Genomic DNA, 18,454 nt, shown 5'->3' with positions numbered 1-18,454 from the left:
CGAGGGTGTGAGATTCCTCCTCCTAATTAGGGTGGAAATCAGTGTGTGAAGTTTCCCTTTGAAACAGTACCGCAGTGCTTTTCACTGGGTTGATGTCTATGCGCCATTTTCGAAATCACTGTCCTAGGTCTACGGCTGCGCAATGCAGTTTCCTCGCGATTGAGCACTTGTTTCTACTCGAATAGTAAACAGCCGTGTCTTAGGCGAGTAAAGCTAACTGGATTTTTTTTTGTTGCTTAGAAGGGTGGACGAGCTCACAGTCCACCTGATGTTAAGTGGTTACTGGAGCCCATAGACATCTACAACGTAAATGTGCTACCCACCTTGAGATATAAGTTCTAAGGTCTCATTATAGCTACAACGGCTGTCCCACCCTTCAAACCGAAACGCATTACTGCTTCACGGCAGAAATAGGCAGGATTGTGGTACCTACCCCTCCGGACTCACAAGAGGTCCTACCACCAGTAAAAAAGTAAAATGTAAAGTGGGTCGGCGTCGACCGGGAAATATCGTTGACGAATAAACTAAATAGAAGCGGCGGGAGGCCGGAACCCTGCGAGACTCCAGTCGTGAGCGGTCGCGGGGAGGAGCGGGCATCCTCGACTCGATATTGAAAAGAGCGGTTCGACAAGAAGTCCCGTATGATGAGCACGAGACTGTCCGGCACGCCCAAGTTGAATAATTTGAAAATCAAACCGTTGTGCCAGACTTTGTCGAACGCGGTTAAGCTCTACGAGAATGTGCTCCGTGAGGCGGTGCACCTGTTGTACGCATGAGTGATTCGTACGAAATACGAATTGTTCATCGGTGAGAGTGGCCCTGGATGAGACGAAGTCTCTGAGACGTCTGTAGAGCAGATGTTCATACAGTTTACCCAGAGACATGAGGATAATTGGGCGGTAACTCATACTTCTTTTACTTTGCTTTAAGGATAGAAGGGCTTAGGGCCCATTCGACACTAGGTCCTTAAGTTTCTAAATCTCGTTCGAAGAATAGCATGTCACAGCGCTCGTAGACATTCTCTCATTCCATTCCTGGGTTCCAGGGCGCGGCAAAGGTTATCTCTGGATACTCGCCGCGAGCGGACGCAGTGACTCGGTCTCTTTGCTCCGGGGAGATGTGAACCAATCACGAAGGCGACCTCCATCAGCCCGAACCGAACGTGCAATCTTCCTGTTGACATCAACGGATGTTTTGGAAGGTGAAATGTCAAGACTGTTAGCCTTATCGGTGTGTGTGTGATAAGGTCAGGTGACAAATCAAATTGGCGATAAACTTTAAGGCTATTTTTAATGAAAACATTAAAATGCATTTAGTTGCGATTAGATGTCATTTTTTCAATTAAATAAAATTTATTGCTATTATTTAATAAATAATAAATAAAAACATTGAACGGGTTGACACCTGACGGCTTCTGTCGCGGAGCAGCCTCGCACTCCGGACTGCCACATGTCAGCACAAGCTACACATTTCGATAAAGCGGCACGACACGAGAACCCTCTCATCGTGGCCGCCGAAAACTACATTCCCGATCCTGCGGACAGAATGGAAAGCAGTCGACGTCGCCCCAAACACGTCATTTCGGATCCTCCCGATCCACTAACGGTGCTTTTAGGTACCTCAAGCACCGGTCATCGTTCTCGTCGAACCCGTCGTTTGCGACGAAGGGCTCGACGAGTAAATTAACCCTCAGACACAGCCCACTGAGTTTCTAGCCGAATCTTCTCAGTGGGTCGCGTTTCCGATCCGGTGGTAGATTCTGCGAAGCACGGCTCTTGCTAGGGTTCGTGTTAGCAACGTCGTCAGGTTTGAGCCCCGTGAGCTCACCTACTAGTTAAGGTTACGCTGAAATAGCCTCTCAAGGCTCTCAAGCTTAGGTAGGAAAAACAAAAAAACAAAACAAAAACTACAAGCGGGTCACGAACTCGTCAAACCATCGGATGCTGTAAAAACTCATCGGCTTCACTCAATAATAAACAGTTGAATAATAATTGTGCGTCGTGGGTTGGGCTGGGTTTCGCTGCTCCCTACTTACTTTGTAAACACGTATTTTTATTTATTTACGACGCAGATAGGAGACAGACCGGCGTGTTGATGACTTTGGCTCCACCCTTAAAATCAGAACCTATAACTGCTTCGCGACAGAAACTTATAGGATAGCAGCAGCTACCCGTGCCTACTCAGAACATGCCTCATGTGTAATATGTCATGAGTGGCTTTGACGTTAGGAGTGATCGACTCTTACGACGATGACTCGGCGATCAATGGATACCAGACGTGACACCGGTTCAATATTGCACAAAAAATGTTTTGTGTGTTCTGTCACATGAACCAACATAAAACTTATAATGTATATCATGTTCGTACCGAATTTCATGTATTTAAATGATACTTTATGTGACTTGTTTTCGTTTCCTGTATCACATTATTTTAGCAATTGTCGTCACAGATTGATAATGTTTTTAATTTGATTAGTAAACACAATAGTACTTACTAGATTCTCTCATAGAGGTAAGTACGAGGCGAACCTTAAGCAGCGCTGGACCATGAATGAGCCCGAAATGTTCAACGGAACATCTAGAATGTAATCTATTTGTATATTAGTCGGTTTGCGTAGGTCGCGACTCACGAATCCACTGTCTCAAAGAAGAATGGCAATTTTTTACCTGAATGTTTTAAAGGCGTCTTAGATTAAGACATAAACAAAACTTAATTATTTTATTTGCCCGTTTATATTATACGATGTCAGATTTACGTGGCAAAGCCACGAAAAAATGTTAATTTAATAAGCTTTTAATTCGATTTTTGTGTACTTCCGGTTTAATACATTTGTAAAGGATGGCATTAGTACTATTGCCACAAAAAAGCAGTATTTTTTGATAAATATTTTCATAAAGTATTTAAAATGATAAATACATTATTTTTTTTTTTTTTTAATTATTGAAGGATTACTGGTGGCCCGGAGGCCTTTCCAGTTTCACCAGGACAGGTGGGCGAGCAAAGGCTCAGCCAGGAGGGGTGAGATTTGCTAACAGCTACCCGAGCGCCTCCGAAGGAGACCTAACAGCTCAAGAGCAGCTGCTTCGCGAATGAATCTACTACCGGATCGGAATCGCGACCCGCTGAGAAGATCTGGCGAGAAACTCAGCGAGCTGATTCATGGGTTAGGTTGCACGGCGAACTCTTTGTCGAGTTCGACGAGTACGGTTACCGGGGTCCCTAAGCCTGCTCCTAGTATCAGAGCTGAAGGCGTCTAAGGCAAAGGTTATTGGATCTGATGGATCCGTAAGGACGTGTCTAGGGCGTCGACGGTGACTGACTCCTGCATGATCAGGATTCGGGGAGTAGTCAGCGGCGGCTACGATAAGGCGATTATCATGACGCATAGCCTTATCGAAGTACTGTTCCGACGCTGACTTCATGTATTTCTGGATAGATTCGAGGCCCAGGTCGTCGTGTAGGTCAACGTTCCTCACGAACCACGGAGCTCCGACGGCTAATCTGCAAAAGCGGGATTGTAGAGATTGGAGGGTGTCTATGTGTGTGCGGGCCGCGTGAGCGAACACCACACTCGCGTAAGTCATGACGGGCCTTATGCAAGTTTTGTAAAGTGTCACCTTGTTCCGAAGGGACATTTTACTACGCTTACAGATCATGGGGTAGAGTCTACCGAGAATAAACGCGGCACGGTCACGGACTGATTTTATATGCGGGCGGAACGTCATCGATGCGTCCATGGTAACGCCCAGGTACTTGACCTTCCTGGCCCAGGGTATGGGTTGTCTAAAGAGAGTAATCGGGGGTGTGAGATTCCTCCTTCTAATCTGGGAGAAAATCCGTATGAAGCTTCCCCTCTGAAATAGCACCGCAGTACTTTTCGCTGGGTTGATGTCTATGCGCCATTTTCGGAACCACTGTCCTAGGGCTAGGGCTGCGCTCTGAAGCTTCTTCGCGATTAGGGACTTGTTTCTACTGGAATAGTAAACAGTCGTGTCGTCGGCAAATAAGGCTAACTGGGTCGGCGGCGACCGGGGAATGTCTTTGACGAATAAGCTAAATAGGAGGGGGGAGAGGACAGAGCCTTGCGGGACTCCAGCTGTGAGAGGTCGTGGGGAGGAGCGGGTTCCCTCGACTCGATATCGAAAAGAGCGGTTCGACAAGAAGTCCCGTATGATGAGCACGAGACTATCCGGCACGCCCATGTTGAATAGTTTGAAAATCATACCGTTGTGCCAGACTTTGTCGAACGCTTTTGCGACGTCGAAGAAGAGAGCTCCCGTGTACAACGGTTTTGGTCGATTAAGCCCCACAAGAATGTGCTCCGTGAGGCGTGCACCTGTTGAACGCATGAGTGATTTGTACGGAATCCGAATTGTTCATCGATGAGAATGCCCTTGGATGAGACGAAGTCTCTGAGGCGTTTGTAGAGCAGACGCTCATACAGTTTGCCTAGAGACATAAGGAGGCTAATCGGGCGGTAGCATTAATTATCCTTTGTTACAATTAATACATAATTAAAAAACAAAAAAATAGTAATGGCAGCACTGCAGATGACAATGATTTTAACAGTATGACAACTGACTCTATAGTCTACTCAAATAAATTAGCTTTGCAAGCCTTCGTTTGTCGCAAATATGTGACTTTGGCGTTCAAAGGTTAAAAGTGCCTATCTCTGACACACATTTTTACACATTTACAAAGAAGAAAAAGCAAAGTACATAATATGTTTAAGTACCTAGGTAGCTCTGCAATTGCTAAGGGTACCTACTCCAGTACTATTAGAGGTGTATCCTTGGTTCATCTATGATAATGAAACTAAAAATGTTATTTAAACATATCGTTTACTTATCAATCAATAATAGATGTAGAATCAGAGACATCTATTATTGATAGATAATCTCAAATTACAAAGTGAACACGTTAATATCTTTTTTTCGTGACTTTCTAATAACAAAAATATATCTGATTAAGCATAACCTATGTTATTCCTATCGTTTTAGCATTTTTTTTATTTCAAGACGCCTCAAATAGATATCAGGTAAAATGTTGTATATCAAGCTGCCATTGTTCTTTGGTCACAAATCCACGCTGTGCACGAGTCCAACAATCAAAGGTAAAACAAATTAATGAAACGAACTTCTTATATTATACAACATATTAAAATAAATGTAAGTTACGTATGAAACACAACAGCACAACGTTTGACAATTTATTGGTTATGAAAGTTCGCAATAGATGGAGATATAAGATACAAATTAAATACAGGTCCAGGACAAAACTTCAGTGTGTCTGGTGTTACACTCGTAATTCAAATACTGATATTCTAAACTTTCATCGACTCTATACTGGCGCGCCATTTCGGGTTGAGCTGGTAAACAATAAGAAAATAGATATTTGTGGGCAGCCGTTACATTATAAAACATAGTACGTCATGTCTCGACGTGGTTGGCGGCATCTACTTTATTCAATTTATGGGCTCCGGTAACCATTTAACATCAGGTGGGCCGTGAGCTCGTCCACCCACCCATCCGTCTACATACAATAAAAACTCATGTATAATTGAAATATTTCTAATCGTTTCAAAAGCCAAATGATTGAGTTTTATATAATTTTGTAGATAGGTACCTACTACCTAGTGCTTGTCAATTTATTCTTGTTTTGCAAATGTAATTATACGAACAGGAAGGACGATAATGGAGTGGAAAGATTTTGTGGAGAACGAAAACAACAAACAAAACAAAATACTTTAAAATATAACATTTATTTACATTTAATAGGTTACTAATTACGTAATCGACTCTTTATTATTTTTCTGTTTATTTACCATTCGCATTCATGATTTATTCACAAGCTAGTTCGTGAAGCACAAAAGCTGAACCGCTGAGAAGTTGATAAGCTGAACCGACTGCCGAAGGATGTGATTGCTTTTTGAGCGCGTGTGCTCCGTCTGTTTGTATGTCTCAAGTTTCAGCAACGTTTTGGCGGATTTAACATAACATGAAGTGTCTCATTAGATTCATTATAGTTGTGGGAGTGGTATAAGATAAAACATTTCAATACAGTGTCCGCGGATATAAATGGAAAGATAATATAATAATTGTTTACTGTATTCTGCAAAAATAAAGAACATACTTAGAACTAATTTCTTTTGGTTAAAAATCAAAAAACTATTCCAATATCTTTAAAATTAAACTCCCCGATTGAACCAAGACACACCAAGATCTAGTCCCCGCCGGTGCTTCGAACGCAGCCCGGCTTGTTGTTTAATGTAAGAAATATTTTTTTAAAGGGAAAGATGTCTGTCTATTCCGGTCCAGTTTTATGTGTCCAGTCGTGTACTCGACCCTCAACGCACCTTCCGCCGATGTCGACGTCGCGCGTCGGAGCCGCACAAACTTAACGGTTCCCATTTGAAATGAGATTCATTTAAAAAATGATAATATATTAATCTGTAGTGTGGCCGAATGTTAGAATAGGTAACTCACGGAGAAACACATTTACATAACGGGTACAGTGATGATGTTAAAAAAATATGAATAAGATTAAGGCTTTCTTTCAAATTTTGTCTGGCCTTTAATTATAACAAGAATATTATCACCAAGAAATTAAGCAGTGGTCAAGGAGTTCAGTCAATCATTAGAAAAAATAGCAAGCTGGTCTCAACCACACGCACTGATCGATATGAATCGAGCACTCACTTCCAGAGAGCCCAATGAGTTTCTCGCCGGATCTTCTCAGTGGGTCGCGTTTCCGATCCGGTGATAGATTCTGCGAGGCACTGCTCTTGCTAGGGCCAGTGTTTGCAATACTTCCGATTTGAGCTCCGAGAGCTCACTCACTCAGATGAAGCTGAAATTGCTGAAAATAAAACACTCCCCGAGGTGTGACAGTAGAATAAGGCCAGTCGCACATTGGCTGGACTTATTATTAACTGTCTGATCATGTTGAATGAGGTTTGCGTATTCATACAGAATCCCAGGGTTAGAAGAACAACAGTTTGTTCGTTATGTTCAAGTGAGTGCCCGTTGTTCCCAAACCGTAGTGCAGTGCAGAAGAACGCGATCGTGGCGGCCTTGGCTTGGTGGTAAATGGTCTTGACCACAGGTTACCGGGACGTGGACTACTGGGAGGCTACGGTATAGCTGCCCGGCGCTAGTCAGCAATGTCGTTTTTAAATTTTATAGAAACAACATCGTTAATCGCTATCAATCCTGTTTTTCAACTTGTTTTAATCTTGAATTTTTAATACATTTATTGGCATAGCAGAGTTGCTCATTAAAATGTCTTATGGTGTATTCTAGAAACCGGATTGCCATATTAGTATTCAAGTTCATTAGCACACCAGTAGCCAAAACTGGACCTTATAAGGGCATCGCCCTTCGCGGCAACGACGCACACACACCAGCACATTTTATTTGATTAAAAACTTTGCCAAAATCAACGCGTCATGGCTTAATCGATCAACGATGTCATGCGTGCGTCTTATCCGAAGGGTCCTACGACAAAGATGCAAATTAAAATTTATAATAAAACTAGCTGACCCGGCAAACGTTGTGTTGCCTTAAATAAGATTTCTAGGGAAATTCTACTGTAGAAATAAAAACCTCATTTAACCACATAATACCTCATTATAAACAAAAAAATATATCCAAAAAATTTAAATAAAAAATAAATGTTTGGGGTGGACAACCCTTTTCACTTAGGGGTATGAAAAATAGATAGTAGCCGATTCTCAGACCTACTGAACATACTATTGATACACAAATAAAACCAACAAAACATGGCTAAAAAATGTATAGTATTGTATAGCTCTCAAATATATTAAGTGTATAATCTATGATGTATAGTGAGTAAGTAAGACAGGAGACCGGCTTCGTCCCCATCCCTACTACGTGATGTTTGCTGGATCAGTGGTGACACCTGGTGGGGATAGCTGATCGATTGATAGTTGATCAGTAGTCGACCGGCGAGCGCGGGAGATCAAATTCAATTTAAAAAAAATCATAATTAAAGGAACTTGAAATTATAAACCTGAATAAGAATTTATCGTACTACAATTATAATATTTGATTGCCATCTTGCAATCTTATTGCGGATGGAAAAATAGGGGTTGATCGTATAAGAGTGAAAATTGAGAGTAATATGATTTTTTTTATTTTAAGTCATGATAAAACTAAAGTTTATAATTAACAAAAAATAGGGGTTGATCATAGAGGGATGAAAAATTGAGAGTAACATCAGATTTTTTATTTTAATTCATGACAAAATAAAAATGAAAATCTTGCCAAAAAATTTTAAGGTTTTTAATTAGCAAATAAAAAATAAGGGTTGATCGTAGAAGGGTGAAAATTGAGGATTGTATGTATTTTTGTATGTTGTATCATAAAAAAATAGAAATTAAAAATTTTGTCTAAAAAATAAATAAAAAAATTTAGGGGTGGACTACCCCTAACATTTAGGGGGATGAAAAATAGATGTTGGCCGATTCTCATAGATACCGGATAAGCACAATTTTTTTTATCAAAATCGGTCAAGCCGTTTCGGAGGAGTATGGCAACGAAAACTGTGACACGAGAATTTTATATATTAGATACATTAATATAACAATTAGCTGTCATTCAATTTTACAAAGTTTCCTGGCTAATTATTTTAATCAGTGTCGAGAAGCTTCAATTTTGAAAGTAGAAATTTCTTTCTTATCAGTTAATTGCACTTATTGGATATACAAATCTACCGCCATGCGATAGTCCCAAAAATGTTGGTAAAAACTTGTGAAAAAATTATTTGCATAATAATTGCCTGTTTTTATTTATAGGTACCAGTTGATGGAATTAAAAGACGATAACAGAATATTTGAAGACTTACATAAGTCGAGCGACGAGACCGAACTAGTTTGGTACCCCCGCCGACCCCCGCCGATCTCCACCTACTACGCATTCAGTCGCTCGTTCCCTGGGCCCGAACTGTGGCCGCAACGCATGCTTAGGAACGATAACTTGCTCAGGCCTGATGCGCTGGACGCCCGACTCCGTCAAGGGATCGTGGACGCTGATGACAGCTTCACACGCGCTGTGGACCCACACCAAGGTAGCTTTTACATCCTCTGTAAAGTCGCTGTATAGAGCAGCATCTTACCAAACGTGGTAAGAAACAAACGCTATACGCATTCATAAACCTGGTAGATCATTACTTGAGTTACTGCTCGATTAGCCTCCTGATTTCAAAGAATTTCCGGAATCCAAGCTACATCGACATGTAGCTTGGATTCCGCAGGAAGGACTCATGCGTCCAACCGGTGCTTCGCCCTCGGGCGCTCATTCTAACGTGTCTCGACAGACCGCAACCAGTTTACACGAATTAAATTAAACTCTGGCAGTAGCACAGCTGTACTAGTTCAGAGAGCTCGCTGCGAATCTCTTCCCATCTTAAACGCAAGAACGTCAAACCTCTCCTCGGAACACCCTCTTCGGACAAACTATCAGATCGGAAAACTATTTGGGAGTAATTCTGGATATCTCCATGACCTTCCACCCTCACGTAAGCTCTGTTCGTGATATTCCACGTTCACGCTTAATAGAATCTGACCTATTATCTGCAAGCATAGGAAGCCGTCCATTCGTAATAAGGTGTCGCTTTACCAAACAAATAAGCTCAATCATGGCCTGGGCCAGTGTGGTGTTCGTTCACGCAGCCCCCACAGATAGATGGTCCCTCCAAATTGCTCAATTTCGCTACCATGGATTAGCCATTGGAGTACCACGGTACATGAGGAATATGGACCTTCATGAGGATCTAGATCTCGAACTGATCCAAAAGTAGGTACGAACTCAATTTCGCCGCATTTAACCCAAAACATCAGTTCAATTTCTCTCTGAACCTTCTCACGAGTCACGATTCTGATTTGATAATAGAATGACTCGCGAAGGGCCTGCCCTAGTGCTATTGAGTTCCCTTCGGGATCGCTCGGACAGCTGTTAGCGGCTCCCATTTCCTTCTGCTGAGCTGGTCCTCGCCCACGCGTCGTGGTGAAGCTGGTAAGATATGCGAGCCACCAGCAATCCATCTATTCTAAAATTCAATTTTGAAGTCGTCGCGGCCTAAAAAACAACACCTCTGGTGCATTCTTATCTTGCGATGCAAGGGTGTTCGGATTCCGCAGACGGGAACCAATTTTTCTAATTAAATACGTTCCAAATATTCACGATTGACTTCTGTATAATAAAATTCAAACCCGCAAAATTATAATTTGCTTAATTACTGATGGTAGGACTTCTTGTTACTCCGCACGTAGGTACCACCACCCAGCCTATTTCTGCTCGGTTTGGAGAGTGGGGCAGCCGCTGTAACTATACCATAGAAGAAGAACCAGACCTTAGAAGTCAAATCTCAAGGTGGCGGCATTTACGTTGTAGATGTCTATGGGCTCTGGTAACCACTTAACACCAGCAGGGTTTTAAGCTCGTCCTTTCATCTACGCAACATAAAAAAGTGCCTAAACCAAGTTTTACAGCTTTCATTATTTAAGTACTAACATTAATAAAATTATAATTATAATATTCATAATAATATTTAATATAAATATTAATATTTAATATTATTATAACTTTAATTATTCTATTAACATTTATTAGTAAAAACGTAGCTACGAGTAAAGCTACGTTTCCTTTAAGTAAATGGAGTATAAAAACTATAGTAACAAAGTATAAAACTAAATTAGCATTTAAATGTAGGACCATAAAATACAACATAAACACGAATAAACAGGCGAGGCTGAATACATGTGGTTCGGAAATTAAAATTATAATAAATTCTTATAAGGATGTTACCTCGATCAATCATATCGCTTTCTGTGAATAATAATCAAACGCTATTATTATAAATTCATGAGTTCCTTTACTAATATATGACGGGTTGTTGCAAAAAAATTAATTCGTAGTCAAATTAAATTTAAAAACAACATTTTAATGGTGACGCTTAAAATGGGCATGATTTAATTTGGGTGCAACCTTTGATGTGTGTGACCCCAACCGTCATGGTAAAACTAAAAACCGTCGAACATAATCAAAATGCGGGTCTGTGCTGGTCACCGTTGAAGAGTTCCTTGATCTGGAGTTACTTCCAGACGTTTTTAATAATTATATCTTAATGAAATTGAAATAGCATGTAAAAATTCGAATCTGCTGGTTCAGAAGTGGATCTAATGTTGTTTACAAGAACTGACCGAAACAAGTATATGTCATGTTCATGTTCTTCATATGTCAAGTACAATAAATTCTTGTGAGATTAAATAAATTATCGTGGTGTGCCACTAGGTCCTAGCCGCCGCCCACCGAGAAACAGTTGCGCCTATCGGTCCTGAAGAGTGTCTAGAAGATTGCACAAAGTGGGAATGAGTTGCTCGCTCCGGGCATTTCAATATTGTAAAATTGTTATGTTATAATTACTTATTGTAAAAATGAATATTTAAAAATCTAATATTAAAAAAAATAATCTAATATTAAAAAAAAAAAAACATGCCCGCTGAGTTTCTTGCCAATTCTTCTCAGGACGGAGGCTAGTTCTTGTGAATTGGCGGTAGTTCTTTTTTTTTTTTTTTTTTTTTTTTTTTATGATTGAAGGATTACTGGTGGCCCGGAGGCCTTTCCAGTTTCACCAGGGCAGGTGGGCGAGCAAAGGCTCAGCCAGGAGGGGTGGGATTTGCTAACAGCTGCCCGAGCGCCTCCGAAGGAGACCTAAAAACTCAAGAGTAGCTGCTTCGCGAATGAATCTACTACCGGATCGGAATCGCGACCCGCTGAGAAGATCCGGCGAGAAACTCAGCGAGCTGGATTCATGGGTTAGGTTGCACGGCGAACTCTTTGTCGAGTTCGACGAGTACGGTTACCGAGGTCCCTAAGCCTGCTCCTAGAGCTGAAGGCGTCTAGTGCAAAGGTTATTGGATCTGATGGATCCGTAAGGACGTGTCTAGGGCGTCGACGGTGACTGGCTCCTGCATGATCAGGATTCGGGGAGTAGTCAGCGGCGGCTACGATAAGGCGATTATCATGACGCATAGCCTTATCGAAGTACCGTTCCGACGCTGACTTCATGTATTTCTGTATAGATTCGAGGCCCAGGTCGTCGTGTAGGTCAACGTTCCTCACGAACCACGGAGCTCCGACGGCTAACCTGCAAAAGCGGGATTGTAGAGATTGAAGGGTGTCTATGTGTGTGCGGGCCGCGTGAGCGAACACCACACTCGCGTAAGTCATGACGGGCCTTATGCAAGTTTTGTAAAGTGTCACCTTGTTCCGAAGGGACATTTTACTCCGCTTACAGATCATGGGGTAGAGTCTACCGAGAATAAACGCGGCACGGTCACGGACTGATTTTATATGCGGGCGGAATGTCATCGATGCATCCAGGGTAACGCCCAGGTACTTGACCTTCCTGGCCCAGGGTATGGATTGACTAAAGAGAGTAATCGGGGGTGTGAGATTCCTCCTCCTAATACGGGAGGAAATCCGTGTGGAGCTTCCCCTCTGAAATAGCACCGCAGTACTTTTCGCTGGGTTGATGTCTATGCGCCATTTTCGGAACCACTGTCCTAGGGCTAGGGCTGCGCTCTGAAGCTTCTTCGCGATTAGGGACTTGTTTCTACTGGAATAGTAAACAGTCGTGTCGTCGGCGAATAAAGCTAAATGGGTCGGCGGCGACCGGGGAATATCGTTAACGAATAAGCTAAATAGTGAAAGGTGAAAGGACAGAGCCTTGCGGGACTCCAGCTGTGAGAGGTCGTGGGGAGGAGCGGGTTCCCTCGACTCGATATCGAAAAGAGCGGTTCGACAAGAAGTCCCGTATGATGAGCACGAGACTATCCGGCACACCCATGTTGAATAGTTTGAAAATCAAACCGTTGTGCCAGACTTTGTCGAACGCTTTTGCGACGTCGAAGAAGAGAGCTCCCGTGTATAACGGTTTTGGTCGATTAAGCCCCACAAGAATGTGCTCCGTGAGGCGGTGCACCTGTTGAACGCATGAGTGATTTGTACGGAATCCGAATTGTTCATCGATGAGAACGCTTGGATGAGACGAAGTCTCTGAGGCGTTTGTAGAGCAGAAGCTCATGCAGTTTGCCTAGAGACATGAGGAGGCTAATCGGGCGGTAGCTCGTCGGATGATTTTTTGGTTTACCGGGTTTATGTATGCCGATAACGTCCGCTTCTTTCCACACCGCGGGAAAGATACAGTTCGCCATAGCGGCATTGAAAATAGATGCCAACATCACGATGAGTTGGACGGGTAGAAGCTTAATAACGCGGTTGGATATACCGTCGGAACCGGGAGCCTTGCGAGGACGTAGGTCTTTGATCAAGTCTTTAACTTCCATCGGGGTGACGGGTGGTAACGCATCCGAGGGTGGCAAGGAGACTCTGCGTTCTACCTCACTGTCTACTAATTCTACATGAACAGGGTCCACGGATTGAGTGCTGGGCGTGCACTGGGTTTGCAATGTATCGGCCAGCAACTCTGCTTTTTCGTCATCATCAAACGCCGCGAGTCGGCCTGTAACTCAATAAGTACTAGCTACAAAAGAGTGTTTTTTTTGTTTTTTTTCTATCTTCCTGTTGTTAAGTTCAGAAGTTACCGGAATACTATATATTATACTGGTGGTAGGACCTCTTGTGAGTCCGCACGGGTAGGTACCACCACCCTGCCTATTTCTGCCGTGAAGCAGTAATGCGTTTCAGTTTGAAGGGTGAGGCAGCCGTTGTAACTATACTGAGACCTTAGAACTTATGTCTCAAGGTGTGTGGCGCATTTACGTTGTACATGTCTATGGGCTCCAGTAACCACTTAACACCAGGTGGGCTGTGAGCTCGTTCACACATTTAAGCAATAAAAAAAAAAGAATAATAAGACATTTAGAACGATCCTCTATTCATCAGCCAATGAACAACAACCAGCGTGTTCCTTTGTACATTCGACATAATAATATTATACTCGATGTCCCAGCAAAGTTCTCTTGTATCTTGTCTCTTGTTGTTGTTGTTCTATTGTAAATAACCACACATTTATGGTCTCGGCTCAGGCCACTGTGGAGACAGTGCGGAGTGCGGACCGATGTAAATCTATAACTCGTTCCTACTAGCCCGACCTGTATCTACCTACATATCTATGTATGCGACGGAATATTTTTCCGTTTCACGCTGATTATTTTAAATTCTATTAAATCTTATTTTTTCTAATAGTTTTTAAACTACACGCCAGTTTATTGAAGGTATTTAGTTACATCTTTTCCGAGTGACGGTTACAAAACGTGTAGCGTTGGCACCCAATCGTATGAGTTAGATTAATATTGAGTACTCTCGGAATCCTGATCACGCAGAAGTCAGTCACCGTCGACGTCCTAGACACGTCCTTACGGATCTCTCAGATCCAATAATTCTTGCATTAGACACCTTCAACTCTAACACAAGGAGCAGGCTTGGGGACCCGGTAACCGTACTCGTTGAACTCGACAAAGAGTTCGACGTGCAACCTAATCCATGCATCAGCTCGCTGAGTTTCCCGCCCAATTTTCTCAATGGGTTGTAATTTCGATCCGGTAGTAGATTCATTTTCGAAGCAGCTGCTCTTGAGTTGTTAGGTCTCTTTTAGAGGTGCTCGGGCAGCTGCTATCAAATCCCACCCCTCCTAGTTGAACCTTTGCTCGTCCACCTGCTGGTGACCTGTCCTGGTCAAACTGGAAAGGCCTCTGAGCAACCAGTAAATCCCTCATTTATAAAAAATATATATTAATATTTATAGAAATGCTATTGGATAAAAATAAGCTACGAAAATAATTATCTTCAAGGTTCATAATTTGAAATTTAATTTAAGTAATTACTTTAAATAAATTAGATATTATCGCGAACCGCTTGATTATTTCCCCCTACCCATTCGCTGGTAGCCTAAGAGGCCATTCCGGATACGTCCGGACGAGTAGGTGAGCTTACGGGCTCAAGCTGAGACAATTTGCTAACACTAGCCCTAGCAAGAGCTGCGCTTCGCTGAATCTACGACCGGATCGGAAACGCAACCCACTAACGGCCGTTTTCAATAACCTATCTATCCCTAGTTTCGGTTACTAAAGATAGACAAATCTATATTTTTGTCCTTACTTACGTTCCAATAACCTATCGACGGGCAGCAGTTCCTATCGGATTTATCTATCCATCGTCGGGAGGACGGATAACCTGCTAAAGATAGAACGCTCATACAAATCGTGCTTACTTCCGTTTCAATATGAGTTTTAAGTAACTCTCCGGTAGGCGGCGCTATCTCTAGTATGGGCATTCGCTTATCTGTCAAAATCGGCCGGTTACATGTTTATCTTTCGAAAGTAAATCGCTATAATTTAATAATTGTTTCTCTTCATATTGGCATATTGTAGCAGTGATGATAGTGATATGGAATTATTTCAAATGATAATGGATTGTGATGCAGATAGTGATAGTGAGGCCGATATCATATGGTTAGGAAAATAAAGATCGTCTGAATTTCATGGCGAAGATCAATAATTACGAATTTGACTATAGATTTCTGAGCAAAGGTGTTGTGAATGAATTGATTAATTTAATGAGACCATATTTGAGTGTAACGTCAAAAAGGTAAGATAAATTTTAACCATAAAAGTACTCGTTATTACAACTTATATTTGTTTATAGCAATAGCAAAATTATACCTAATTTTTGTTGTGTTACAAAATCACACTCAACAGGAATTCTATAATACTGCTGGATTCCCATGGTGCCCTAAATGACATTCATATACTAATACAATAACCTGGTAGGCTATTTACCTTCATTCTTATTACACACTAATACCTCTACATTTTATATTTGTGTTACAGATTCAAATATAGGAGAGGAATTTAGAAATAGAAAAAGAGTATTTTGAATGTGTAATTTGTGTGCAATGCATCATTGATGTTTCAAAATGTTGTTGCTTGATGGCCTGGGTCTACTCATGATACAACTATAAATAACCATTCCGATTGAAAAGGTATTTCTTATTTATATTACCTTATTTATATTATTATTATATATTATTATTATATTTCTATTTATTTATATTATATATTTAGGTGTTTATATGAATTTAATATGACACTATTATAATAAATTATCTACATATCAAGAGAACATTGATAACAAGGTGGACTTGGAAATTGCTATTTGCTTGCCGATAGAGGCTATCCCCACAACCCTATCTTTTAAGGTGATTAATTAACCCACATACTCAATCGGAACGATTTAAAATGAATCACATATTAAAACAAGAAATACTATAGAGAGGTAATCTTTTTTTTTAGTTAAGAGCTTGTTATACTGTATTGTAAAATAATTTAAGCGAATAATGTATAATTTTCAGATGCATTGGTGTTTGTAAAAGAAGACTCCCTGTATATCATTGAAAAGTAGATTAAAACTAGAAAATATGCAAGCTGTTATTATAGCTGCCATGCTGCATAATATCGTCAGAAGTATGAATTTAGAAGAATTAGAATCAGAAATTTCAGTCGTAGATACATTACAGGAAAATAATATAATTGTTCATAACAATTTTTCAAAACTTACATCTGAAATACAACTATGTACTTATAAATAATTGCTTCCAAAGATAATTTATAAAATAAACTCCAAAGATAATTTGACTATTTTTTATTTTCCAAAATGATAATTACATGGTAGTTAGTACATGCAAGATATTTAATTTAGAATTTGTACATATACTTAAAAAACTATCTAACATAAAATTATTATTGCCTACTTAATTTATGAAATTTAATATTCCTTTTAAGTAATTTTTAATTTTTTAAATTATCTAAATCTAACTTAACTTTTGCTACCCTTTTCTTTATTTTCCAAGTCAAGTCTCTTTTTTGCTATTAGATATTCTGCTAATGCATTGTCCCTATGCTAGCCTTGCATTTCTTTTCTTCCATCTTGTTTCCGCTTGGCTGTAAAAGTGTTAAAAATATTATATGTGACCTACAACAATGTGCATGCTTTATCCAAAATTTCATCTGCAATCCTTACCACCTCCAGCCTGTAACAAAGAGCATAATTATTTCAAATACTACGGCAACCTGAAGAAAAAATCATGTTTATCAATGTGTTATTAGAGACAAACAATCAACTAATTATACTAACCTTACTAAGGTTGTTTCTTATGTTGCCGTAGCGTTCTTTAAGTTTTCCCATTTTAGTCGAAGCTGCGATGGAGTTCGTGGGAAACGACGAATCGACGAATTAAAATCATTTACAAGGGATTGCCAAGCCTGCTCCTTCAATTTATTGTTTGTGGCATTTGTTGCCTTATTATTGAAATGTTCTTTCGCCGCCACAAGTTCTGCTAGAATCATCGTCTCATCTTTTGTCATGGGTGCTGCCTTTCTTGACTGAAAAAGATATATTATCTAAACTTGAACTCAAAGTTTTCAAAGTAAAATTATTATTATCAATGTAGTTCATAGATACTTACAGAATTCATTTTATTTCACTGTAGCTCTTTAATTATAAACACACTTAGAATTATAAACGAAAGTTTTAAAGCGTTTTGGAGGTAAGTCATCATATAATATAGTAGGTAAACAATAGAAAAACAAACAAAAGAAACTGATCACTGCTTATTGGCAAACGGACTGTCAAAACGTTTCGTTTCATAATTTCGACTAGGATAAAAATAGCAATACGTCCAATTTAAAAAAATCTACATATGTTTTTATTACTTTTTGTTATAAACAAATGTGTTTATGATAGTCTACAATATGCTGGTTAAATTATAGTTATAATTTAGAATAAAATAAAATAAGTCTTGATCCTGATGTTGTTTCGTATTTGTAGTAGAACGAAACGTATCAAGAGGCTCGGATAAATCGGAGGGAAGAAGCTATCTACTGTTGGTTAAAGAGAGATAGCACTTATCCGTAATTGTGAAACGCAAACTAAGGATAGATACGCTCTTGCTGATATTCGGAGATAGCTATCTATCCGAAAACTCAGATACGTTATTGAAAACGGCCGTAAGAAGAGCTTCCACCGAGCGAGTACATATCGACGCTTGAAAGGCAAACGTGACTAAGCGACAACGCGTGAACTTTACAGTAGACTAATTTAAACTTGAAATACCTGAAAAACATTATATTTTAACGAATCTAGCTGTAGGATTGAAATGATTTTAATAGACCTAGAAATATATTTTTTTGCGCATCGAATATGGTTATTGCCTATCATTTATGTATAAAGCAGTTATTGTCGCTTAGTCACGGTTGCCTTTCAAGCGTCGATATGTATGTATAAGTAAGAATAGCCAGTTCAGTGGTTAACTGGTCTTCGTGATTTAGGTCATCAAAAAAGGGAGTTTGAGAACTAGTCAACAAAAAACATAAGACGTCTGCATCCTGTGTGTGTATTGTTGAAAAAAAGCA

At 40.3% G+C, this 18,454-nt stretch overlaps 2 long non-coding RNA genes across 3 annotated transcripts; one reads left to right on the top strand and one right to left on the bottom strand.

The window, feature by feature from the left end:
* Positions 1–15,060: 15,060 nt before the first annotated feature.
* Positions 15,061–16,673, top strand: LOC149501195 (uncharacterized). The gene is made up of 3 exons (XR_016324341.1): positions 15,061–15,632; positions 15,875–16,026; positions 16,396–16,673. It is a non-coding gene; the product is annotated as an uncharacterized LOC149501195 (long non-coding RNA).
* LOC149501194 (uncharacterized) lies at positions 16,671–18,053 on the bottom strand. Of its 2 annotated transcripts, XR_016324340.1 has the most exons (3): positions 17,509–18,053; positions 17,178–17,425; positions 16,671–17,073 (listed from the first exon to the last, which is right to left on the bottom strand). It is a non-coding gene; the product is annotated as an uncharacterized LOC149501194 (long non-coding RNA). The 2 variants fall into 2 exon arrangements; XR_016324339.1 differs by having other exon boundaries at positions 16,671–17,425.
* Positions 18,054–18,454: the final 401 nt, after the last annotated feature.

The sequence above is a fragment of the Bombyx mandarina genome, chromosome 16 (assembly GCF_030267445.1).
Source record: "Bombyx mandarina strain Sakado chromosome 16, ASM3026744v2".
Lineage (NCBI taxonomy): Eukaryota > Metazoa > Arthropoda > Insecta > Lepidoptera > Bombycidae > Bombyx > Bombyx mandarina.
The sequence above is the reverse complement of the archived record's forward strand: the minus strand, read 5'-3'. Positions and strand labels throughout refer to the sequence as shown.